This window comes from Pelodiscus sinensis, chromosome 18 (assembly GCF_052426305.1).
Source record: "Pelodiscus sinensis isolate ZL-2025 chromosome 18, ASM5242630v1, whole genome shotgun sequence".
In the NCBI taxonomy this organism is placed as follows: Eukaryota; Metazoa; Chordata; order Testudines; family Trionychidae; genus Pelodiscus; species Pelodiscus sinensis.
The window spans coordinates 27,837,554-27,864,348 of record NC_143069.1 but is presented as its reverse complement, the minus strand read 5'-3'; the positions used below and the strand labels follow the sequence as shown (position 1 = coordinate 27,864,348).

The window sequence follows — 26,795 nt, the reverse complement described above, 5'->3', positions numbered from 1 at the left end:
GCTCTCCTCCCGGGATCCCCTGACACCCCCAGTGTCCCCACCCCCGGACCTCGTGCTTACCTGGTTCCGCAAGGAAACTGCGTTCTGGCTTGATCAAGAAAACAAAATGGCCGCTGGCAAAAAGCCTAAAGACCAAGGGGAAGCAATGCCTTCCCTGGGCCTTAGTGCTCAACTTTTCCCCTGTTCCTATCCCTATTCTGACTTCGCATGCACTGAAAGGGGCCATGCTGTTTTAATGCTGTTTTATTTTATTTTTTTTGCTCAACAATTTTGGTCTCCCCCCACTTTTTTCCCCTTCAACAGATTTTTTTCCACGGTGGGTTTTTTTTGGCAGGGAGGGGAGGTGTTCTGTATTTTTTTTAAAACATCTGGCAATCCTACTGCTGCACCCTCCCTTCTGCAGCGGCCCCTCAAAGGAAAACTATTTCTATGCTGTGAGATACAGTCATTAAGCGATTGCATGGATTTGTAACTCCAGAGGAATAAAGGAGAAGTATAACCTGTACAAGGATGAATTCTCCTCATTTTAGAGGAAAACAATTGTACACATTCCTATTGACACAGGAACAAAGGAGAAATACTCTCTCTCTCTCTCTCTCTCTCACACACACACACACACACACACACACACAAATTAAAAAAACGTTCTTGACTGTCTGTAATGATCCCCACTAGTGGTTCCACCGTAATGAGCTGGCTTCCACCTCTTGCAAGCAGCCCTTGGTCAAGTGTGTGCATACCTGACGTTTTTCTCTGCTCATTGAGACCCCCCCCTTCCCTGCCCTGTCAGCCTTTGCATTGGTCAGGAGCACTTTGGTGACTCAGCCCTCGGGTCCAGTCACACACAGTCCGTGTAGGGAAACAAAATACAGGACTGTGTAGCACTTTAAAGACTAACAAGATGGTTTATTAGGTGATGAGCTTTCGTGGGCCAGACCCACTTCCTCAGATCAAATAGTGGAAGAAAATAGTCACAACCATATATACCAAAGGATACAATTTTAAAAAAATGAACACATATGAAAAGGACAAATCACATGTCAGAACAGAAGGGGGATGCTGGGGGGGGGGGGGGGGGAGGAAGGTGAATGCCTGTGAGTTAATTATATTAGAGGTGGGGAAGGGTAGATGTCTGTGAGTTAATGGTATTAGAGGTGATAATTGGGGAAGCTATCGTTGTAATGGGTAAGGTAGTTGGGGTTCATTGTTCAGCCCCCCGCGGAGCGTGTTGAATTTTAGCATGAATGCCAGTTCAGAGGATTCCCTTTCAAGTGCAGATTTGAAAGTCTTCTGAAGTAGGATGCATGTGATTAGGTCATTGAGACAGTGTCCTTTCTGGTTGAAATGGCAAGCAACTGTTTTTTCTTTGTGATCCTGTCTAATATCTGTTTTGTGGGCATTGATTCTTTGGCGAAGTGTCTGAGACGTTTGTCCAATGTACATAGCAGACGGACACTTTCGGCACATGATAGCATAGATTATATTTCTGGAGTTGCAGGAATATGTGTTCTTGATCTTATAACTCACTTGGTTAGGCCCAATAATGGTGTCAGCAGAGTGAATATGTGGACAAAGCTGGCAACGGGGTTTGTTGCAAGGGAAGGTACCAGGGTTGGTATTAGTGTGGTATGTCCTGTGGTTGTTGGTAAGAATCATCTTGAGGGTAGGTGGTTGTCTATAGGAGACTATGGGTCTGTCTCCCAGAGCTTCTTGGAGTTTAGTGTCCTGTTCCAGTATAGGCTGTAATTTATTGATAATGTGTTGGACAGGTTTAAGTTGGGGGTTGTAGGTGATGACAAGTGGTGTTCTATTGTTGGGTCTGTCTTGTAGTAGATGGTTTCTAGGTATTCGTTTGGCTCTTTCAATTTGCTTTTTTATTTCTCCGGGTGGGTAGTTGAGGTTTATAAATGCTTGGTAGAGATCCTGAAGTTTCTGGTCTCTGTCAGTGGGATTAGAGCAGATGCGGTTGTATCGAAGGGCTTGGCTATAGATGATGGATCGTATGGTGTGTGCTGGATGGGAGCTGGAAGCATTTAGGTAACTGTATGAGCCAGTGGGTTTTCTGTAGAGGGTGGTGTCTAATTTTCCATTGTTGATTTGTACTGTGGTGTCCAGGAAATGGATCTCTCATGTGGAATGGTCCAGGCTGAGGTTAATGGTGGGGTGTAGGTTGTTGAAATCTCTGTGGAATATCTCCAGTGTTTCTTGGCCATGCGTCCAGATCATAAAGATGTCATCGATGTAGCGTGAGTAGAGAAGGGGTAAAAGGACCCGGGAGTTGAGGAAATGTTGTTCTAGGTCAGCCATAAAGATATTAGCATACTGTGGAGCCATGCGTGTACCCATGGCTGTGCCGCTGATCTGGAGGTATAAGTTGTTCTCAAACTGGAAATAATTGTGGGTGAGAACAAAGTTACATAGGTCTTCTATCAGGTTGGCAGTGGTGTCCTCTGGGATAGTGTTTCTAATAGCTTGTAATCCGTCTTCATGTGGGATGTTGGTGTATAGTGCTTCTACATCCATGGTGGCAAGGATGGTGTTATTGGGGAGGTTATCGATGTTTTGTAGTTTCCTTAGGAAGTCAGTAGTGTCTTGGAGATAGCTGGGGGTGTTGGTTGCGAAGGGTTTGAGGAGAGAGTCTACATAGCTGGATAGACCAGTAGTGAGTGTGCCAATACCAGAGATGATGGGGCATCCGGGGTGTCCAGGTTTATGGATCTTGGGAAGCAGATAGAAAAATGTGTAGGGAACAAACCAACCTTTTCCAGGGTACAATACAAAACCCACTGCAGCCTTCCCGGGGTGGAGTCTGCCACAGCACCCGCTCCATTGGCATTAGTTCAACAGGGGACCTATCATAGTCCCCCCTCAGTCACTGCATCTGCCTTTATCCCCCCAAGGCTCAGTCTTTCACCAGTCCAACAGGTCCAATCACCCCAAACCTCTGCCTCAGGTCACAACCCAAACCCCTGCAACTCTTCTTGCACTCCAGTCTCCTGCCATAGGTCACCGCCTGCTCCTTCACTCAAACTCCTTCCCAGATCCCACAACCTCTCCTACACCCCAAATTCCCTTCCACATCCACCCTCCAGCCCAGACTCTGCACCTCCTCCATTAATATCTTAGAAAGGTGCAACCCTTGACCAGTTACCAAATTCTTGGAGTGGCCTCCCCATCCACAATTATTGCTCATTGCTGTTCTAGGGTGACTACATTGCAAAATGATCAGGACAGGGTGGAAGGTAATAGGTGCCTGTCTAAGAAACAGACCCAAAGATTGAGATTGCCTATAAAATTGGTACATCTGATCACCCCACCTTGTACAGTGTAATTATCTGTGGTTGTGCTTTCTCTCTCTGGAACCGATACTTTGCAGCTGTTGTGAATGTATCTAATTAACTCTATATACAAATGCATTAACTGAATAAAGGCTCAATTCTTCTTAAACATACTAACTCCCTCAGCCATAGTCTGCTGTTAAAATAAGGAAAAGGCATATGTGTCTGAGTATACTCATGTATTTTCTGAGTATTCCTCCGTCATTAATACGTTGTGCATTTATTGAATGCCTTTCTCTGGAAGTTCACTAAAGGCATAGAAAGCTTTCTCTAAAAATGCATGATTAGCTCTCTCTGGCTAGATCTAGACTATGGGGCTGTATTGGAAAAAGCTTATGCAAAGTGTGCTCTGCAATTTGCGTAGCTTTTTCAATCGCGTTTGTGGAAGAGGCTTTTCTGCCATTTGGCCCAGTCTAGACATGGCCAAATGGTAGAAAAACCTCCTCTTTTGGCGGAGCCCTTATGCCTTGTGAAACCAGGTATACAGGGCGCCCCAAAAGAGCATCTTTGCTCTTCCACGAAAAAAAGCAAAAGATCAAACATGCTCCTTGGATGCGATGGGGTTTTTGCAGGATACTGCCTATACCCCACAAAAACCCAGTAGTCTAGACATAGCCTCTGTATTAACACTTCTCCTTTACACTTCTGCCATGAACCTGTTGTGCAGTTACTAAATTACTTTATTTTAAAATGCCTTAAATGCACAGACATGGGTGTGGGTGGAGCCCAGAGCTGGGATAGTAGGGAACTGGGGATTGAAGGGCCCCAGAAGAGCTGGTGTGGGGTGGGTGGGGAACCCAGAGCTGGGGGCAGTAGGTTGGGATATTGTCAGAGCTGTGGGGGGTGAATTAGCAGGGGGTCAGGTGTCAGGAGTGAGGTGAGCCACAGCTGAGCTAGCAGGCAGCTGTGTACACATGAGAACAGGCCCCCATCACATGCACGTTGCTAAGGGCAGAGTTAAGGGTTCACATTGCAGCATTAATGAAACATTGTCCATCTGCCCCTGTGATGTGGGAAGGGGGAGCAGTGGCAGAGGCAGCAGTAAAAGTTGGGGGCATGTGCGGGTGCAGAGACGGGGGAGAGATTCTGCAGTAGGTGCTACGGGGGGAGGGGGAAGGCTGTGATCAGATGCAGGGGGGGAAGATAGGAGTGGGAGAGGTTTACAGGATAATCCCCTCCAGAGGGTGCACGAGGCTGCGCATGGGGCATGATTTGCAGCACATGCCATGGGGTGCAGGGGTCTTTCCAAGAACTTCACTTCCTACTTTCCAGGTGCCTTATCACCCCCCTTCCTGTGCGCAGGGGCCTGGCACATCGTGCAGCTCATGCAGGAAACCAGCAGCTGCAGCCCCTGGCCAGACTGGGAAATGAAACCCACAGACTAGAGAAGCCCAGAGCCAGGTCTGCCCTTCCGCCCTGAGCTCTCCTCATTGGGGTGCCACGCAGCGAGCTCACAGCCAGGGCTCTGGAGATGGTTGCTGGAGGCTGGGGGTCTGGGAACGCAGCGCTGCTCACCCTGCTGGGCTGGCTTGTGGGTGAGTGCCCTTTTCTCCTGGTGTGCGGCTACACAGGGATTTCAAAAGCCTCTCAAATTATCTGCTTCTCTGGCATCTTTCACTCCAGAACCCTTGAAAACGTATGAGTTGGATTTCCCTGGGAATCTGGACACCTGGCTTTTATTCCTCATGACGGGAGGGGCGTGGGGCCTAGTGGTAATGCAAGGGGTGCTGGGAGTTAGCTCTAGTGGGGAAGTGAGGTCTGGTGGGTTAGAATGTGTTGGGGGGCTGAAGGGAAGTGGGGGTAGTGGGTAAGAATGGGGGGAGCTGGGGAGAAGTGGTGCTACCCTGGGATAAAGCAGTGGAGCTGGAGGGAAGTGGATTCTAGTGGTTAGAGCACAGCTGGGGTCTGGGAGTCAGGATTCTGTTCCATCACTAAGTCTGGAAGAGGAGTGGGGTCTAGTGGTTGGGGGGGGGGGGGCTGGAATTCAGTACTCCTGGATTTTTCTAGTTCTGGGATGGTGGAGATGACCAAGGATACATGAGGGAACAGAAGGATCTCAAAACCTCAGAATAACTCTACCCCTACCCCACCAAAAAAACTGCAGAACTAGGCTGAGGAGAGGAGGTTCAGGCAAGATGCTGTGAAGCTGCTTGGGGTTAGGAAGGGGTGAAGAGCGCTTCACAGCTGCAGACAGGTCAGGTGTGGGGCTTGGGATCAAAGCAGATGCATTTTCAGTCAAGAGAGGGAAGTCTGAATGCTGCAGTCTAGGCACTGGTCAGGTCTCTTCTAGAAAACTGCCTGATTCTGGCCAGCCACATACTAGAAAGATGAAGCCGGGCTGGACCAGATGCAGAGAAGGGCTGCCGGGCTGACCAGGGGTTGGAAGGCCAATTTCTACGAGACGACACTGTAAGAGGTTGGCTTGTTCAGCCTGGCAAAATGCAGGCGGAGAAAGCATCTGATTGCTTTGTATGACTACATGGGAGGGGGGCTGGGCGGAGGAAAAATGCGGGAGGTAAAAGAGCTAACAAGTGGAGTGGGAGAAAAACACCCTAAATAGTTTGATGATGGAACTTGACATGTTTGCAAATGGGATGATAAACTAGAGGTGGAGTCTGGCATGGGGGAAGGGGGAGGGGGAGAACCTGCGTTAGCAGGGAATTCAACCAAATGGCTCAGGAGCTCCCTTCCGATGCTGAGCTGTGTTCCCACTGTGGTTTACATCTAGCTGCTGTCTTAGATGCAAACCAGCACTGGGTGAACTAAAGTGCTGTTTGAAAACAGCGAAAACTGGTCTCTACCCGTCTTGGTTCTGCTTTGCTCCTGTTCTGGCTCCAGGAAGCTAACTCCAAAAGTGCCACATTCAAAATAAGAACATTTATAAGGGATTTGCATGTGCTATAAAGCTGGTGTTCAAAGCTGTTTCAACTGCCTGGGTGCAATCAATGTGGCGTGAAGGTCACAACCTCGCCAATCTGCGAAGGGTGAGAATTCAGGGCAGGGCTCCTGGCACTAGTGTAAGCAGTTTGAAAGGGAGGTATGTGAGCCACTGGGGAATATTTGTATTTTTTGTGAAGCCCTTGTCGCAAATAGTCGAAGGTCATTGCCAACAGGACACACCACCTGTTAGGATTTTCAACTCTTGAAACTCACCTCCTAAGCTGAGGCTCAGAGGTAAAGGCCTGGCTGCCTCCAGACTGCCAGGAGATGTAGAACCGTCCACTGAAATGACACGTGGATGTGACGGATGCTAGAAAAGATGTTCCTGGGTCAGACCTAATCTCTCCTTCTCTGGGGCTTTGTCTACACTGCACCCCTTTTCCGGAAAAGGGATGCAGATTAGACACATCGTTATTGCAAATGAAAAGGGGATTTAAATCTCCCCCGCTTCATTTGGATAAACATGGCTGCCGCTTTTTTCCGGTTCAGGGCTTTGCTGGAAAAAAACGCCAGTCTAGACGGGGGTCTTTCGGAAAATAAAGCCTTTTCCAAAAGATCCCTTAGGGTATGTCTACACTACAAAGTTAATTCGAACTAACAGACGTTAGTTTGAAATAACTTTGATAGGCGCTACACTAGCGCTCCGCTAGTTCGAACTTAATTCGAACTAGCGGAGCGCTTAGTTCGAACAAGGTAAACCTCATTGTACGAGGACTAAGCCTAGTTCAAATTAACTAGTTCGAATTAAGGGCTGTGTGGCCACTTAATTCGAACTAGTGGGAGGCTAGCCCTCCCCAGGTTTCCCTGGTGGCCACTCTGGGCACCACCAGGGAAACTCGTCTGCCCCCCTCCCGGCCCCGGACCCCTTAAAGGGGCACGGGCTGGCTACGGTGCCCGTGCCAGGTGCAAGCCTACCAGCACCCAGCCAGCAGACCCTGCACCTGGCACGGCACGAGCCAGCCACCTGCTGCCACCCAGCCCTCTGCCTCTTCCCGGGACCAGGCTGGCGGCTCCCAGGAGCCTGCCCAGGTCCGCAAGAGGCGGGCACCCGCCTGGTACAGTGCAGACATCGTGGACCTCATCCACAGCCTCCACACTAGGCACAGGAAAGTGGCTGTCTAGGGCAGGTTAGCTGCCAGCCTGGCCACCCAGGAGCAGGTTTGCATGAAAATCAGGGTGGTCCAGTGAGACCCCCAACCCTGAGCCCTGAGCTTAGAATGGCCGTACTGGGTCAGACCAAAGGTCCATCTAGCCCACTAGCCTGTCTGTCAACAGTGGCCATCAATAGGGACCCTGGAGGGGATGGACCGAAGACAATGACCAAGCCATTTGTCTCATGCCATCCCTCTCCAGCCTTCCACAAACAGAGGCCAGGGACACCTCTCCTACCCCCTGGCTAATACCACTCCAGGGACCCAACCTCCATCACTTTATCTCACTTCTCTGTAAACTCTGTTCTAGTTCTAGCCTTCACAGCCTCCTGCAGCAAGGAGTTCCACAGGTTGACTCTTTGCTTTGTGAAGAAGAACTTTCTGTTATTAGTTTGAAGCCTGCTACCCATTCCTTTCCTTTGGTGTCCTCTAGTCCTTCTATTATGGGAACTAATGAAGAACTTTTCTTTATGCACCCTCTCCACATCACTCATGCTTTTATAGACCTCTATCCTATACACCCTCAGTCTCCTCTTTTCTAAGCTGAAAAGTCCCAGTCTCTTTAGCCTCTCTTCATATGGGACCTGTTCCAAACCCCTGATCATTTTAGTTGCCCTCCCCTCTCCCACCCTCTCTCTTCCCCTCTCCCACCTCCTTTTCCCAGTCTCCCCCAGTTTTGTTAAATAAAGAGAGTTTCTATTTTTGACCACGTGTCCTTTATTTTGTACATCAGGAAGGGGGGCTAGGGAGGGGTAAGTGGAAGGAGGTGAGGGAGGAATGGGGTACGAGCCCCCGATGGGGAGGACTGGGCTGGCTCTGCGAGCTCCTCGGGGTGGAAGCTCTCCTGCAGGTCCCTGATTGTCCCCCCCTGGATGGCAGCCTGCGGCAAGTACAGCCGGGCTGATGGCCGAGTGCTGTGATGTGCCGAGTGTGGGCACTCAGGGCACTCCAAGCCAGGACTGCTTTGCAAGTGGGGAACCCCTGAGAACTGTCTGTCCGGGGTGGGGGTCGGGTCCCTTTAAGCACAGCCCTCGGCTAGCCTGAGACAGAAGCTCCATGCTCTAAGTCCTAATCTGATGCCCTGCCGGCACTGCTTCTGGCCATCCTTAACCTCCGTTCAGGGTCCACTCAATGTGGACATGCTAGTTCGAATTAGCAAAATGCTAATTCGAACTAGTTTTTAGGTCTAGATGCACTAGTTCGAATTAGCTTAGTTCGAATTAACTAATTCGAATTAAGTTAGTTCGAATTAGTGCTGTAGTGTAGACATACCCTTATTCCTCTTAAAATCAGGAATAAGGGATCTTTCAGAAAAGGCTTTATTTTCTGAAAGATCCTGTCTAGACTGGCGCTTTTCTCTGGCAAAGCCCGGAGCCGGAAAAAAGCGGCAGCCATGTTTATACAAATGAAGCGGGGGAGATTTAAATCCCTGCTTCATTTGCAATAACGATGTGTCTAATCTGCATCCCTTTTCCAGAAAAGGGGTGCAGTGTAGACACAGCCTGGGTCTTTATTCCCACGCTGCCCTTGCAGGTCTGCCCGTTTCGGAACATGCTCTGCTCCGCCTGGTGAACGGCTCGAGGCGCTGCACTGGCAGAGTGGAGGTGCTGTGTAATGAGCAGTGGGGAACCGTGTGTGATGTCGGCTGGGACTTACAGGACGCTGGAGTTGCGTGCAGGCAGCTGGGCTGTGGGACGGCGTTGGCAGCTCCAGGCGGGGCTTGGTTTGGAGAAGGGTCTGGTCCCATCTGGCTGGGCGGGGTTAACTGCACAGGGACAGAAGCTGCCCTCTCCGAATGTAGGGCCGGGCCCTGGGAAGTCCGTGCCTGTGCCCACGGAGACGATGCCAGTGTTGCGTGCTCAGGTAAGCCTTGCCCATGCCACATGCAGCACTGTGTGGCAGTGCCATGCTGCAGGGCACAGAGCAGTGTGGCTAACTGGACAGTAGCCGTTCTCGCCTCTGACTCAGCCTTGACCCTGATGTCCTGGACCGGCCTCTGCTGCTGAGAGATGAAACCGAGGCCCTGCCGTTCACTCTGTCGTGGCCTGGGCCCAGCAGGCTGGGTCTGAATCCCAGGGGGGCGAATCCATTCAGCCTGAGATCCTGGCCCGGGCTTTCAGCTGGATGCAGGAATCTCCTCACTTCCTGTCCCAAGCGTCTTTGCTTTACTCCCCGATGTCTAAGGCAGTGCTAATGCTGAGAATCCCTGGGCAGGTCCCACAAGGCCCTGAGGTGTCCGCGGGACAGGAGAGCTGCCAGCGTTTCTCATGGGTCGCTCAGCACCCCAAGGGCCCGTAGGCGCCAATACGTGTTTCCCATCAATCTGTGTCACTGGCAACATCTTCCCCGTCTTCCCAGCCCCCCAGCCACGTGTGCAAACAGGAATTAGTTCAAGGGCATCCTGTAGCCTGTTTAATGGAAGTTGGGCAAGGGGATCGCAAAGGTCCCATCTGGTATTATAACCTACCTCACAGCCCTTCCTCTGTCTTTCCTCCCATGCCAGGGCCTGCTATGTCCCTCAGAGTCTGGCTTCTCCGCTCTGCCCTGGCTCTGCTCCTGCTGGTGTCTGCCCCCATCATCACCCGCCTCCTGGAGAAAGGAGCCCCCACTCTCTTGAAGTCCCTGAGCAGGGGCAGTGGCCGCAAGGGGCAGGCTGGGGAGGACCTAGCCACAGGAGAGGAGTCGGTTATATATGTCAGTGAGTAACTGTCATTTACTGGGTAATTCTGGGAGCAAATCTCTGGTCAGCCTGAAAGAGGAAGTTCGTATCCACGCCTCAGATTCGAGGAGACCAGGAAACCTCGGCCACCCTTCATTATCCATCTCCCGAAAAATCACTTGTTCCAGTTCCTTGAAATTGGGGGAAAGATCCCATCTCTGGCTGATGTTTGGCCCCTCAGTGTTGAAATCCCAGAAAGATTTGTAGCTGGAAGGATGGGCCAAAATCTCCCCACAGTAGGACACTATAGGGGAGGAGCAAATTTATCAAAATCGGTAACGCAAAGACAGCTTGAGTCATTCTCCTCAGACTTTGCCCAAGCAATCCTCTGTCCCTCCAAGGAGACTCTGCCCAATTGGTTTCCGCAGACAAAGCCAAGGGGTGGGGCATGAGATGTAGTCTCCTGGAAGCAGGGTGCCTGGTTTGCAGCATGGTTCGGCTGTGAGGAGGGGGATTTTGGACTCTAAACCGAGACCTTAAATCTCCCCTGGGCCAGAGCAGAGACTGGACAGCTTGGAATCCGGCCTGTTTGAATCCGGGTCTGCTTTGGTGGCACTGACCTGTGGCTGTCCGAGCGCCACTGTCAGACTGTCCCGCCCGTGGGGAGCAGATGCGATGCTCTGTTGCTGAAGGGTTTGTACAATATTTCAGAGCTGAGATTCCTTCCTCCGTGTGCTGTGGGGCAGAATGTGCTCCCCAACTGCTGAGATATTGGGGAAATTAAAGAGGAAGCTGTTACCGTGTGAGGAGGAACCGGCTTCTGCGGAGAGGAGGGGGACTGGAGGGTTCTCGCTTTAATGATTTAGCTCATTCCATGGTGTCCTTGGCTCAACTCCATTGCTTCTCAGTCCCCTTCCCGTGTTTCCATTCACAGATGTCTCAAGTTTTGTGTGCCCTGAGAGACCTCGGCCAGAAATGTACGGACAGGGAAGATGCCAGCAAGACGGAGCTGCTGTGTGGGAAGATGGCAGCATCACCTCCTAGTGTCCAAATGCTCCACCCGCGCTGTCTCTTGCACTAATGTGTGTGAGGGGCCCATGCGGAATGGCTGTGCTTATCCCTCAGGGTGAGGAGGGCAGGGCTACAGCAAATATCCTGGGTGTGGTTTAGTGGCCGGGCACACACGGAACATGGCTTATTTTAAATAAATGCAGGAAACACCTGGAACAGCCACTTTTATCAGCTGTGTCACCTCCTTGTTACAGGCTCATGAGCTCGCCTGGGTGCACCGCTCCCTCCAATGGAGAGACTCGGTGTGGCTCTGCTGTGTGCCTCAAATCCTGCACTAGGAGCAATTGACAGTCTCTTTAGCACAGAGACTTGGTGTTGTTCTTCCTCCCACAACAGGGGCTCTGTCCATCTCACCAGGGGTGAAAACAACTTACATCAAGTCCAGCCCCCTGCCCAAAGTAGGACCAACCCCAAAGAAATCAACCCAGCCAGGGCTTTGTCAAGCTTGGACTTAAAAACCTCTAGGGATGGAGATTCCACCACCTCCCTAGAGAACCCGTCCCAGTGCTTCCCCACCCTCCTAGGGAAATAGGTTTTCCTAATAGCCAACCTAGACTTCCCCACTACAACTTGAGCCCATTGCTCCTTGTTCTGCCATCTGTCACCACTTTCAGGAAATTGAAGGCTGCTATCAAATCCCCCCTCGCTCTTCTCTTCTGCAGACTAAATAAGCCCAAATCCCTCAGCCTTGCCTCATAGGTCATGTGCTCCAGCCCCCGAATCATTTTGCTTACCCTCTGCTATACCCTCTCTAATGCATTCACATCCTTTCTGTAGTGGGGGCCCTAGAACTCCAGATGTGGCCTCATGAGAGCTGAATAAAGGGGAATAATCACTTCTCTGGATCTGCTGGCAATGCTCCTCCTAATGCAACCTAATATGGAATTAGCCTTCTTGGCTGTAAGGGCACCCTGTTGACTCATATCCAGCTTCTCATCCACTGTAACCCCCAGGTCCTTTTCTGCAGAACTACTACTTAGCTGGTTGGTCCCCAGCCTGTAACTATGCTTGGGATTCTTCCATCCCAAGTGCAGGACTCTGCACTTGTCCTTGTTGAACCTCATCAGATTTATTTTGGCACAATCCTCTATTTTGTCTAAGTCACTCTGGACCTTATCCCTGCCCTCCAATGTATTTGCCTCTCCCCCCAGCTTAATGTCATCCACTAACACGCAGAGGGTGCAATCCATCCCCTCATCCAGGTCATTACTAACGATGTTCAACAAAACTGGTCCTAGAACCGATCCTTGGGGCACTCCGCTAGAAACTGACTGCCAACCTGACATTGAGCTGTTGATCACTACTTGTTGGGCCCAACAATCTAGCCAGCTTTCTAACCATGCTGTAATATGACAGTAGCTGCAAAAATAAGTACGAGTGGGGTGGAATGTGCGGGCCCCAAGGCAAGGGGTTGGGAAGGGTGTGGGTGTGCTTAGGGCAAGGGATTGGGGTGTGGGGGTTGGCTCAGAGCAAGAGGTGGAATGTGGGGGAGTGCAGGAGTCAGGACAGGGGCGTGTGTATGTGCAAAGGGCAGGAGCATGGGGCATGTGGGGTGTGCAAGGGGAACTGTGTTTAGAAACTTTGTTTTGCTTAGCTCTGTCTCTTGTGCTGTCTGGGTACAGTGTGAGTATGGGAGGGTTGCTTGGAAAGTAACTTGTGTTCCTTGCTTGAATATCACATGATACCCAAAGAGTTAAAATACAATCCAGCAGCGAGTCTGTGGGGTTAGACTGTAAGAGTGCGTGAGCTACCAAGCTGGCTTGAGAGCTTCCCAATGGGCCTCAGGGTACAGGGAAGTTGGGATTTTGCAGGCTTCATGCCAAGATGAGGGCCAGACACTAAATCTGCTGAGCTACCCACCTGCATCCGCCCAGCTCCAGCCCTTGGCAGCTAGCCAAGAAGCTACTGGCCTGGCCAAGCTGTTACCCCAGCTCTGGCAGCCAGACAAGAGAGTGGCTGTGTCCCCTGCCTGGCTCCCTCTCCCTGGGAAAAGGCTCACCTGCCTACAGTCATAGCCAGGCTGGGAACTTTTTAATGGATCTCCCCCTCCCCAGGTGACCGCTAGGGGCTGTGATTAAGGCTGCTGCTGGGAAGGGAAGGAGACACATGCAGATGGGGGGATCCCAGCAGGGCGTGGGCTGTGACTCACACTCAGCTGTATTGCACCCATAGATGTGCCTGCGGCTCTTCCCCTGCAAACCCCACTTGGGTGGTAGGAGCTGCAGGCCCCGATGCTGCCAAGGCCTTGCTCCCAAGCCCCAGGAGAGAGAGGAGCAGGTGGGGGGCAGGGAGGAGAGCTCCCCGTTGGGAGGGGGAGCCTTAGCTCTGAGAGGCGTGGGGCCCGTAGGGATCGTGGGGCTCCACTTAGGGGTCCATCATGCTCCCCCCACTCCGGCTGTGTCCCATCCCCCAACTCCCGGGACCCCTGACCACTCCTCCCCAGCCCCACTGGACCCAGGCTGCCACCGTGATGGACTGAACTGAGCCTGGCTCGCTGCCCCTGTGCCCCGCCCCCTTCTCACCCCCAGATGCTGCCAGCGGCATCATCTCCAGGGCTGGGCCTGCATTTCCCATATGGCCATTCCGCCGGGGCCAACGGGATGTGGTGATTGGAGAGGCCGTTGGGCTGTACCACTCATCTGGGGCAGGGGGCTATGGAAGGATATGTCTACATTAGCCCCTTAGTTCGATCTGGGGAGGCTGTAGCCAGACATGAACCCCATCTTGGTTTCCGTCCCCCCCACTCCCAGGGTATGTCTACACTACAAAGTTAGTTCGAATTAACGGATGTTAGTTCGAACTAACTTTCATAGGCGCTACACTAGCGCTCCATTAGTTCGAATTTAAATCGAACTAGCGGAGTGCTTAGTTCGAACTAGGTAATCCTCATTTCACGAGGATTAAGCCTAGTTCAAACTTACTAGTTCGAATTAAGGGGTGTGTAGACCCTTAATTCGAACTAGTGGGAGGCTAGCCCTTCCCAGCTTGCCCTGGTGGCCACTCTGGCCAACACCAGGGAAACTCTACTGGCCCCCTCCCGGCCCCGGAGCCCTTAAAGGGCCACGGGCTGGCTACACAGTTTGTGCCAGTTGCAAGGCTGCCAGCACCTGTGCCAGCACACGCAGCAGCTGACACCCATGAGCCAGCCACCCGATGACACCCAGCCCTCCCCCTCTTCCCGGGACCAGCCTGGCGGCTCCCAGGACCCTGCCCGGGGCCGCAAGAGGTGGGTGCCCGCGTGGTCTAGTGCGGAGATCGTGGACCTCATCGAGATTTGGAGGGAAGCCTCCAATGTCCACGATCTCCACACTAGCCACAGGAACGCGGCAGTCTATGGCCGCATGGCTGCCAGCCTGGCCGCCAGGGGCCACCAGCACAGCCGGGAGCAGGTGCGCTGCAAAATCAAGGACCTGCGGCAGTCCTACTCCCGGGCCTGCCTGCCAGGGGCCGACCCGGAGGCGTGTCCCCACTTCCAGGCTCTGGACCGCCTCCTGGGGGCTCATGCCGTCCCTGCTCCCCGGGACGTGATAGACCCCGGGGCAGAGGGACCACTCCAAGAGACGGAGGAGGAGGAGGAGGAGGAGGAGGAGGAGGGCTCTGAGAGCCAGGAGCCTGCCGGCAGCCTGCCCAGGACCCGGGACCTCCAAGGCACCCCACAGAGCCGCTCACCTGTGTCGTCCGAGGCCGGGGAGGCGTCCACCTGTGAGTACCATCATGCTCCCCTTATGTGTACGGGGGGCTGCGGAGAGAGGGAGCCCCGGGACCGTGCGCCTGAGCCTTGCCCACCATGGAGCAGCAGCTGGGGATCCTGCAGGGGCCCTGGCCTTGCAGAGGGGAGCTGGGTTTCACACACCTGGGCCACTGGGGTAATTGACCGCTGTTCTTGTTGCACCACAGCCGCAGCACCTGGGACTGCAGGGCGCACCACTCCGCCTGCAGCAGCCGCCCGCGCCCAGGCAAGCAGGAGAGCCAGGAACCAGGAGGACTACCAGAGGCGGCACCTTCGGTTCCTGGAGCAATAGCTCCGTCTCCAGGACCACTGGGTCCAGGAGGACCTGAGGCTGCGCCGGAGGAGCTTGGAGGCACTGGAGGAGCAGGGCCGGGCCCTGCGAGGCCACCTCCAGAGCCTGCTCGACCGCTTCCCAATTCCTCCTGCTCCCCCTCCTACTCCCCCTGCTCCCCCTGCTCCTCCTCCTCCTCCCCCTGCTCCCCCTGCTCCCCCTCCTGCTCCCGCTCCTGCTTCCTCCACACCCCCCATCCCTCCTGCCCCACCCTCCACAACCATTCCCCACCAATGCCCCCGGACCCGCAGTGTTGCGAGACAGGAGAGGCAGCCAGACCTCCCACCCCTGAGCTTTCCTTTCCCTTCCTCCCTTCCTTCCCCTTCCAGCTCCCTCGTCCCAGGTTTCCCCCTCTTCTCTCCCACCCTCCTTCCTCCCTCCCTCCCCCCACCCCAGTTATTTAAAATAAAAAGACGTTTTTGTTTGAAAAACAGGTGTCTTTATTTGACAGTAGGTAGGGAGGGGAAAGGGGAAGGGGGTAGGGTGGAAGAAGGCCCCAGTGGGGCATGCAGGGAGAGGTCAGTCCTCCTCCTCCACCAGGAAGCTCTCCCGCTGGGCTTCCCGGACGGCGGCGGTGCGGGGCTGACCGTAGTGGCCAGCCATGCGGTCAGCCTCAGCCATCCAGGCTGGCAGGAAAGCCTCCCCTTTCACTCACATAAATTGTGGAGCACACAACATGCTGCCACCACGGGAGGGATGTTGTGCTCGGCCAGGTCCAGACGGGTGAGGAGGCATCGAAAGCGGGCTTTCAGTCGCCCGAAGGCCCCCTCCACCACGATGCGGGCCCTGGTCAGCCTGGCATTGAAGGTCTGGCGGGAGGGATTGAGGTGCCCCGTGTAGGGCTTCATCAGCCACGGCTGCAGTGGGTAGGCGGCATCCCCCACCAGGCAGACGGGCATGTCCACGTCCCCGACCCTGATGTGGCGGTCGGGGAAGAAGGTCCCGTCCTGCAGCCGCTGGCACACGGAGGAGTTGCGGTACACCCGGGTGTCGTGTGCTTTGCTGGACCAGCCCACATTAATGTCCGTGAACTGTCCCCGGTGGTCACCCACGGCCTGCAGGAGGATGGAGAAGTACCCCTTGCGGTTGATGTACCAGGACGCCTGGTGTTCCGAGGCACGGATGGGGATGTGCGTCCCGTCGATGGCCCCCCCGCAGTTGGGGAAGCCGAGGGCGCCGAATCCCCGGATGACGGCGTCCGGGTCGGCGAGGCGGACCACCCTGCGGAGCAGCACCCGGTTGATGGCCTTGACCACCTGCGGAGAGAGACACAGCAAAGCTCGGATCAGTGGGGCGCCTGGGTGGCTGGGAGCATTCGTGCCCTGGCAGTGCCCCGCGCCCCACTTCCGGAAGCAACTCCCCTGGCGGCGTGTAGTACGGCCGGGACAAACCGACCCCTCCAGTGCGGGGCGCTTTTGCCTCCTCCCGCCCCCCCTTTGTCCCTGGGGCGGCCCATCCCCTCCTTGCAGCCCCCCTTCCCCCCCGGCGCTGTGGCCGACGAGTGCCATACCTGCATGAGCACCGCTCTGGTGGATCTCCCCACGCCGAACTGGTTCCCAACAGATCGGTAGCTGTCCGGCGTGGAGAGCTTCCAGAGGGCGATGGCCACCTGCTTCTGGAGGGGGATGGCGGGCCTCATGCGAGTGTCTCTTCTGCGCAGGGCAGGGGCGAGCCACTCGCAGAGCTCCAGGAAGGTGTCCCTCCTCATCCTGAAGTTCTGGGTCCACTGTTGGTCCTCCCAGTGCTCCAGAACAATGCGGTCCCACCAGTCGCTGCTGGTGTCCAGACGCCAGATGCGGCGGGGCACGCCGGTGCTGGGGCGCCGCCGCGGCTCCTCCACGGCCCCCAGAGCGGCCAGGCGGAGAGGCAGGGGGCTGACGTGCACCAGGTGGTGCCAGGCAGCCTCGAGCCATTGCTGGCAGGCTTGCAGCAGCAAGTCCAGAAAGTGCACCAGAAGGTGCAGGGTGAGCTCTGGCTCCATGTTGCCACCTGCGGCGGCCCCCCCCGAAGGGAAGCACCGACACAGACGGGCACAGAGACCAACGCTTTGCTGTCCCTCGGCGAGGTTGGCAAGCAAGCAGGAAAAGCTGAGAACCGGCTGTCCAGGGGGTTCCCTTTAAGCACGAGCCTCAGATAGCCTCAGACAGCAGCCACACAAAGCAACTACTGACCTGATGCCCTGCCAGAACCAGTTTCAGCCGCCCTTAAATGCGCCCCTGCGTCCACTCAGTGTGGACGTGCTAGTTCGAATTAGCAAAACGCTAATTCGAACTAGTTTTTAGTTCTAGACGCGTTAGTTCGAATTAGCTTAGTTCGAATTAACTAATTCGAACTAAGTTAGTTCGAATTAGCGCTGTAGTGTAGACGTACCCCCAGAGAGCAAGAGAAAGGCAGTCAGCCTTTGATGCCCTGGGAACGCAGGTGTGCTGCCTGTCCCTGACTCTACCATAAACAGAAACCAGACAGTAAATGGGCTAGCTGACGACCCGGGGCCTCCCGCCACCCTGATGGCTAGTACCAGTAATTGACACGCCTGCACTGTCCCAGGAGAGGAATCTTCGCCCATCACATACCAGAGGTGCCCATTGTCTGCATTTTCCCTGGTGTGAATTATGCTTTGCATCCTTCGTGGGAAACTTGGCATTCAAAGCCATTTTTCCTAATTGGCCACTTAAGACCAAGAAGAAGCCTATGTGACCCAAGGGGTATAAAGAGGGGGTTAGTAGCCCACCCCATTTGAGCTCCAATCACCTACACCTGCTGGCAGGTATTGATTGTCTCCCGAGGTCCGTGGGACGCCCAACCTCACCCTACTTCTTCGCGAGGGATTGAGAGAAAGACACTGGCCACGCCAAGTCTGGAACGCAGGGGTGAGAATTATACCTGCTAGGTGTCTATTTGCATGCATTTAATAAGAGCTCAGAGAACCAAAAGGGTTTCATGGTACCTGTAAGTGACTTACTAGTGTAATTTCTGTCCTGTCCTTTGTAGTGGCTGTGTTATCTGTAACACAGTAGTAGCATTTAACAGCTAAGTTTACCCTGTAGCAATAAAATAGTAACTGTTTAAGCTTTAACCTGACTCCTTCAGTTGCTGTAACAGAACTAAGCACAATTTAAAAGAACTTCAGCCGGTCATAAGGGACAGGTATAGGAAGAGCTTGGGCGTTTTGGATCGTGTCGCTTCCAGGGGACAGATCCGTTGGGGCATCTCTCAGCCTCCCCAGGCTGCCCGCTGCGAAGGGATCGTGTATCCTAGCAGTAAAAATCTGAGGTGTAATAAGCTCTCCCTGTAAACTTCTTGGGGTGCCCGTCAACCTTCTTCAGGTTGCCCGCTGCGAAAGGACCCCGGTCCCAGCAGTTGAAGTCTCAGGTGTATAAAACACACACACACACACACTGCCCTGACCATCGGCTGACAGAGGCTAATGAAGGCGACCGAAATTACAAATGAAGCGTGGGATTTAAATATCCTGCGCTTCATCAGCATGTTCCTGGCTGGTCGCCATTTTAGAAACTGACTAGCCCGAAGTAACTGCCCGCATCTACATGCGGCAGTGAAACGGGATTCCGAATTAGAGCCCTAAATCGAATTAGCTGTTAAACCTCATTCCAGAAGGAATAGCCGCTAATTTGATTTAGGATATTTAAATCCTGCGCTTCATTTGCAATTTCAGTCGCCCTCATTACCCTCCCTAGATCGAACGAGGGGGCTAGTGTAGACATACCGGGAGTTGGAAAGGCCATTGGGCTGTACCACTCACCTGAGAGGTGGGCCAGGGGGGCTGTGGCAGTGAGAGGGGCTGTAGGGCATTATCACTTGCATGATCCCCTAGAGGGGAAAGGACTCATGTCCCATCCCTCAGCCCCTTACTGTCCATTCCCCTGGCCTGTGACTGGTCAGAACCTTGCAGATTAGGGTGGGGGAGGGGAGACTCTCTGATCAGGCACCTCCATCGACCCTGGAAAATCAATACCAGGGGATGGTGGGTATGTGGCTCTGTGTCTCTGTCGCACCGACCTCCCTCTCCTCCTTCGCTGGCTGTTCACTGGGTCTCGTTTCAGCCTGTTCTCCCATCCTCAGCAATGGCCAGCACCAGTTTGTTCTTAAGCCGCATCGGTCACTTTGTGCTTGGCTCATGCTTTGAAACAAGACATTTTATGTTCCTTCTACCCTCTCTCCCATCTCGCTGGATGGTTCTATTCTGCCAATAAATCTCCAGTCCCTCCTTTACACATCCTTCTCATATCTTGACCTCAGTGATATCTAGTGGCAGTGAGTCCCAGAAGCCAGTTCTTTGGAGTGTGTGTATAGAAACCTTTGATTGCTTTTAAATTTATCCCCTTTCAGCCTCACTGAATTTTTCTTGTAATATAAAGTTGGTGAATCTACATACCCCTTGCACTTCACATTGGCCAGATGTGGGACCTCCAATCTAGGGGGCTATGGAGTACATTTGTACAGCCCCATATGGGAGGGGGACAGTCTTTTGTTTAGTTTTTTAATGGCGTTTACTCATTCTTCCTGCATTTTGTCCTGAATTATTCTTCCAAGTATATTATTCTTGGCAACCAGTCTGTCAAATACATTCTTTGCTTTCTATTTCCCTCAAATTAAGACAGGTGCAATGAGTAGAAGACAATGAATAGTCACTAGTAGAAGGGTTTCTATCCTGGTCAAGTCTTTTGTCAGAATAATAATTCTCTAGATCCATATGGATTCCCTTCAAGTCAAAACTATCAGAAATGTGTTATGAAATTGCAGCAGTTATGAATCTAAACAACCTGAAATTAAAACATTCCCAGCGGCAGTACTGAATTTGTATATCTTTAGAACTACCCTTAAAGTTTTAGTTTCATTTTTACTCTTGCATATCATAATCCAATGTCTTATTTGTATAAGCAGATATGCTTGGCCAAGGTGATAGATTTTTGATATGTGCCATCTAGGAGCTTGTTAATCTTTACACACACTGGATGGTCAAAGTTTCCTTCTCTCAGCTTCCTGCCCACATAGATAGAATCAGCTGCTTCCCAGAAGTCGTGTACTAGCCTCCAGCACCATGAACACCCAGGCTAAAATGCAAGACCACCTTGAGACTTCCTTCGACAGGAGTGTGGAAATCGAGATAACCAACAATTCACAAGATTTGACTCTCCATTCCCCCAGGTAAACACCCCCTGCAACTCCAGCCTCACAGCACCCACAATCTCTCTGCATACTATGTCTCCTGCATCTCCTCATGGCTCTTCCAACTACCGAGCTCAGCATTTCCCCAAAACTATTCTTAGCCCACCTCCTGTTCCTCCTATGCTAATTCATTTCAATCTCCAGGGCTTGGGAACTTTTGATGCATGAATGAATACAACACAAAGAAAGATTTTCAATGCAGGAAAGGTGGGAAATCAGACGCTAAGGAACCAGATTCAGTTTTCATTTACAAAGGTCAGAGGTGAAAATACCTTTCAATTTCTTACAGGTCCTGTCCTATTGCAACCCGGGTCCCTTCCAGCTCTTTAAATAGCTTCCTGCTAGCCAGTGCTGCAGCTCAGCCAGTTCTTGCTAGAACTGCGCACCAGGGCACAGTCTCTCACTTTCACCTCTGACAAAGGTGTGTCGTTGGTATTTCTGCTGTGTAATTACTGGGAAGACTCTGGGTTTATCCTGGGGGAACAGAACAGAATCTGGCCTTGACCCTATTACAGACTCCAGATTTACCCCTAGGTAACAGTGATCAGAATTCAACCTGGACCCCACTACAGAGAGTGGCTGACTCAAAATATTACACATGGACATTAAGATGAGAGTATGACCCAGATTTACTCCAGGGGATCGGAGCTCAAAAGCTGAAATTCCCGGGCAGTGATATTATCCAGCCAATTCTAACCCACAGTTAAGTGACTCGGAACAAGCAGAATCAGGTCGTGTAGTCTGTGTGATTCCTTGTTCACAGAGAGCAATTGGTACACTTGGCCAGGCAGGCAGCTCACGCTGCTTAAGGGGCTTCATGGGTTGGCAGCGATTAGAGAGTGAAACTCAACATCAGGCAACGGGGAGCAAGGCAAAGGAACCGCTTGTGACAAACTGGGCAATCGGCCTGTGAATTCTGTGGCAGATTAGTTCTCTGTCTATACCTCTGTGAAGCTAAAAATTCCATTTTGAGGCTGCAACCTTTTGCCTTCTCTGTGATCCGTTTGCTTCCATGTTGGGCTGAGATTCCATGGCTAGTGGGAAAAGATTAACATGACAGTGTCCTTGAAAAGAGTGTCTGCAACCTGTCGCATGAGGAAAGGTTAAGAAACCAGGGCATGGTTAGTCCTAAGAAAATAAGATGTAGGCAGGAACTGATAACCATCTAAAATATGTTACAAGTTATTATAAAGAGGGTGGTTCTTCATGTCTGTTTGAGGTAGGGTGAGAAGCAGTCAGCTTAATCTGTAGCAAAGGAGGTTTAGGTTAGATATTAGCAAAAACTTTCTAACTCTAATGGTAGTTAAACTATGAAATAAGCTTCCAATGGATCTTAGGATGTTGCACCACCAAATTCTTCATGGAGATATGCTTTTGAATATTAATATGCCTATCTCTCTCTCTCTCTCTCTCTCTTTCTCTCTCTCTCTATGTATATTATCATGAGCTGTCGTAGGCAAAACCCACTTCTTCAGATGAGAAGAAGGGCTCTCTCCTTCCCCTTGACACTTCCTGGGGCAGTGGGGCTCTCTCCTTTGCCCCTGTCCGTCCCAAGGCTGGTGGGTACTGTCTCCCAGGCAGGGGGCCCCCACTTACTTCTTCTGGTGGCAGGCAAGATGGAGGAGTCCCAGCCCTGCTGGCCACTCCCTTAGTGGTATGGCTGCCCCCAGTGGACAGGGAAGGGTGAGCTAGCCAGAGGCGTCATGGTTGAGGGATGTATTTTGTTCTATAGGATTGACTCTCCTGTGAGCTTGACCTGTTAAGTGTACAAGAGCCAGGGTGCTAGTATCCTCTGTAAAGTGTTGGTTGGTACGTCCATGCTGCAAAGCCATTTGGGCTCGGGGGCTTGCGCTAGGGCAGGGGCCCCCTGCCTGGGAGGCTGGAGCTGCTACTATGAGTCCTACCCTTCAACCAGGCTTCAGAGCCTGTCTTGCAGCCTAAGCCGGAAAATTTACAAGGCTACTTTTATGCCATAGTGGGAGCCCTGCGAGCCTGTGGTCCTGTGCTCTGCCCTGAGTGTCTGTTTGTGTATTAGACACACCCTCAGTTGAGTTCTCTTCTGCTTTACTATTACTGTGGGCCTCCTGAAAGGCTTAAACGCTAACCAGAAGGCTCTGACTTCTCAGTGGAGTTTTGGGATATGCTGTGCTAAGCAACAGGAGTGCCGGAAGGGTCAGCGCTGAGACCCAGGGTCAGCTCTCAGGAGGGGGATCTATATAGGGGGTCTGCACCCCAATAGTTTGCCTAGTGACCCCAAGATTGGACTGGTTTCTGGATTCCTTTCAGGCCCCAGAGGCTTAAAACATCGGTGATCCAGGATTCCCTCCCAGCAGTCTAGTGCTCTGCTCGGAGAGACCAGTAGCACCCCGTTTAAGTGGCACATTTCCAGTAGAGTCAACAAAGCTGCCTTTGGTTATCTCAGGCCTACAAGATTTGCAATTGCAGTGCTGAAACCTCTTTGAACCTCTCCCTGATTGCTCCTGCCTCTTTTGGGCTGTCTCCTAGCATTGGACTGTGGAATTCAGACTTTTCTCAACCCCCTTCCTTCCCACAGGAGTTACTGCTACAGTGGCCACAGCCTCCTGCCCCCTTCCCTCCGAATTCCACCGGGATCCAAGGAGAGCTGCCTGTTCACAAAGGGAAGGTTCAGCTTCCGTGGGAGCGCAGGCCTACTGGTGTACGACTCAGATGCCTTCACCCTGGCCATCATGTTCTCCAACCCCTTTGACTACAACCTCTACTCCATTGAGTTTGGCCTCGAGATCTCCCCGGGCAAAGAGCATCTTGGCAACCTTGAGGACGTCTACACAAGGATGTACAATTATACACCCACCAACAGCAGCTCAACGTTCAAGAGAGCCAAGCTGGGCCAGTGCCAGGAAGCGCTTCTGGTCACTGCAGGGCATATCCGTGTCATGGCCACCATGTCCAATGCTGCCAAAGCAGTCATTAAAGTGCTTGTGGAGGAAAAAGGGAGCCCACCTCCGTATTCAACGAGCCAGAATGACTGCAAGACACACTCCTAGAGTGAGGGCTGCTGCTATCACCGACCTCCAGCTTAAAACATGAAATGACTCCACATTGGCCTCTGCTACAGGAAGAAACAACCCAGTACTCCATAGACACCAGCTAGTGCGGGACCCTGCCTAGGGACAGAACTGGCCTTCTTTTATCATAGCTCTTGGAAAGAGTGTAGACACCATAAGTGGTTGCTACATTCTAAGGCCAGAAAGGACCACTGTTATCCTCCACCCTGAGCTCCTGTGTAAGACAGCACAGAGAACTACTCCCAAATAATTCATTTTTAACTGGAGGCCAGGTCTACCCTGGAGGAGAAAATTGAGACAAGATATGCAACACCAGTTATGTGAATTGCATAGCTGGAGTTGACATACCTTGCATCTATTTTTCTGGGGACTTCCCTTACTCCTCATGACCCCCTTACTCCTCAGTACAGGTATCGATGGGGGCAACCTCAGCATTCAATTTAGCAGGTCTGGTAAAGACTTTACTAGATCCACTTAATTGAATGCCAGAAGATCGACTGCCACATTATTTTTACAAGGGGAGACATGGCCAGACATGTCTAATATCTCAAAGTCAATGATCTTGTGGCCCTTGCTTTGAATTGGTTCCACATTGTTCACACCATATTGGCCATAGGTGGGAAAGTGAATTTATCACAGGCCTACATAGTGTCTGGTTCTTCCCACATCTACTATCCTTTTAGAACAGAGTTCTCAAACTTATTGGCTCATGACTCACCTGACTCAATGCAAACTTTCCATGGACCACCAGTTGCTAATGGAAACTTGCTGTTAATTACATAATTATGTCCGAGCCATTTTGCTAGTGCAACAGCTAGGAAGAACGGTTTAATTTAACTAGTAAGAAAATAAATATTAATTTCAACTATTAAATAGATTTAGTGCTTTAACTTTCGCATGTTATTCTATCAAACTTCATTTTAAATAAAGTAAAATATTAAATCATGTCCCACACACAAGGTTCCCATGTTTTCTTTGGCAGGGCTGGAGAACCTTTTTTGGGTCAGGGGCTACTGACCCAAAGAAAAATCAGTTGGTGACCACACAAGTGAGAAGCCAACCCCCCCCCCAACAACCAACCAACCAAACAACCCTTCCAAAACCCCCTATCCCTCACTGATGTGACCCCCCAACTGAGACACCTCATCCTCTGGCACTCCCGCCCAACTGGGGTAGGGAGAGGGACAGGGAAGAATGAGTCTCAGGACTTCCCATAGATCAGATTTACTCTTCTGAGATTCTTGGGTTAGTGGATTTTGTGGATCTCCCGCGAGGCTCTGAGGTTGGGACAAAAATGGGGAGTTCAGTGGGCAGGAGAGGGCTGCCAGTGACAGGGATGGGGGTGTAGGATCTGGGCAGGAAGAGGGGTGTAAGGGGGGTAAGGGTGCAAGGTCTGGATGGGAGGTGGGATTCAGGAGCAGGCTGGGAGTAGGGTGTCTGGCTAGGAGGAGGCAGCAAGAGCAAGGGTGGGTGCAGGAGTGGGCTGGAGATAAGGTGTCTGGCCAGAGAGGGGTGCGCAGAAGCAGGCTGTAGGTGCGGGGTTTCAGTTGGGGGGTGGTACATGAGGGGGTGATGGGTGCGGGATCCTCCACAGCGTAGGATTGGGGATTTGAGTCTCAGAAACACCTCCCTCCCCACTCCAGAAGAAGATGGGCTACCACCACCAGTTTCCCCAGGGCTGGAGATGGCATCAGCTGAAGGTAGGGTGGTGGGGTGGGTCCCAGCATCTTAATGGATAAAACATCAGCCTCCAGAGCCTGGGATTGTGGGATTCCAGCCAATGGGAGCAGTCGGAAAAACCTCCAGGCACCGTGTCTGTGTGCTGCTGTGGGAGGAGGAGCTCTTCTCCCCTGAAAGACGGATCATGCAGCAAGTCTCAGGGCTTTCTCCCCTCCATGCCAGCGAGAAACTGGTGCTGGCATTTTAACCTCAAGAGGGAGGGAGGGCAGGACTGGAGCTGCAAACTACCTGGAAGGCAGTCTGTGGACTGCTGCTTGAGAACCACTACACTAGCCACATGTAGCTATTTGGCACATTGAGAATGGCTAGTTTGCTAGAGCAATAGCTACTATAGCAGCTACTGCTTCCAAATTGGTTGCACCCTGCAGCAGAAAGGGATCTAGGGGTTGTAATGTACCACAAGCTAAATATGAGTCAACAGTATGACGCTGTTGCACAAAAAGCAAACATGATTCTGGGATGCCTTAACAGGAGTGCTGTGAGCGAGACACAAGAAGTCATTCTTCCTCCTTACTCTAAGCTGATTAGGCCTGAGTTGGAGTATTGTGTCCAGTTCTGGGCACCGCATTTCAAGCAAGATGTGGAGAAATAGGAAATGGTCTAGAGAAGAGCAACAAGAATGATTAAAGTCTACAGAACATGAGCTATGAGGGAAGACTGAAAGAACTAGGCTTGTTTAGTTTGGAAAGGAGAAGACTGAGAGGGGACATGAGAGCAGTTTTCAAGTATCTAAAAAGATGTCACAAGAAGGAGAGAAAAATTGTTCTCCTTGGCCTCTGAGGATAGGAGAAGAAGCAATGGGCTTTAACTGTAGCAAAGGAGGTTTAGGTTGGACATTAGGAAAAACTTCCTACTTCTCAGGGTGGTTAAACACTGGAATAAGTTGCCCAGGGAGATTGTGTAATCATTTTTGCAGTAAATAGGTTAAATCCTGATTTCAGATCCATAGAAACAATGGGTGGCGTCTCCCAGACAGGTCTGCTCGCAGGTACATTCCTTTATGGTCTTAAAACAAAGAGAACAGTACACAGCATAGGCAATTGTCTATATTTATCAATGCGCCCCTCTGGACAGGACTGGAATCTGTGAGGGATGGATCTCATTACTCATGCTGGCATGCTGGCTGTCTCCCCTCCCCAAACACTGGCTGGTATGTGGGGAAGAGACACTGCTATCTCCTCCTGAACTTGTCAGACAGACGTTTGAGGCCACTCTCAAAGAGTTATGTGTCTATAATTCACAATAAGGCCCCAATTACTGCCCTGCACCTGAGGTTCTGCTGTCTCAGCTTATTTGATGCCTAGTTGTACAAACAAGGCCTGTCTTCTGCTTATCTCTGGTCACTTTTTAGCCATGTATTGTCCATTGTTACCTTGGCCTCAGACCAGGCCCTTTAGGTTTGGGCATATGTGAAAGATTCTTAACAGAAACTGTGGTCAAGATCTCACATACATAGTATTGGGATTTTGGCCATAGTATTAGACTAGGCCTAAGAACAAGATAAAGGCCCCAATGGGTCTAGAGGAACTGGCCCTCCCTTGGTGCGATGGGGCAGGAAGGGTCACATGGTGCATGGCGCTGTGCAAGGTTAGGAGATC

At 52.0% G+C, this 26,795-nt stretch overlaps 1 long non-coding RNA gene and 1 pseudogene across 2 annotated transcripts; both read left to right on the top strand.

The window, feature by feature from the left end:
- The first annotated feature begins 4,670 nt into the window (after window positions 1-4,670).
- LOC102451454 (uncharacterized) lies at window positions 4,671-11,872 on the top strand. The gene is made up of 4 exons (XR_012898943.2): window positions 4,671-4,873; window positions 8,963-9,292; window positions 9,933-10,127; window positions 11,023-11,872. It is a non-coding gene; the product is annotated as an uncharacterized LOC102451454 (long non-coding RNA).
- Window positions 11,873-20,249: 8,377 nt separating this feature from the next.
- LOC149523338 (DELTA-thalatoxin-Avl1a-like) lies at window positions 20,250-23,594 on the top strand (annotated as a pseudogene). The gene is made up of 2 exons (XR_016347159.1): window positions 20,250-20,389; window positions 22,965-23,594. The product of XR_016347159.1 is annotated as a DELTA-thalatoxin-Avl1a-like (transcript).
- The last annotated feature ends 3,201 nt before the right edge of the window (window positions 23,595-26,795 follow it).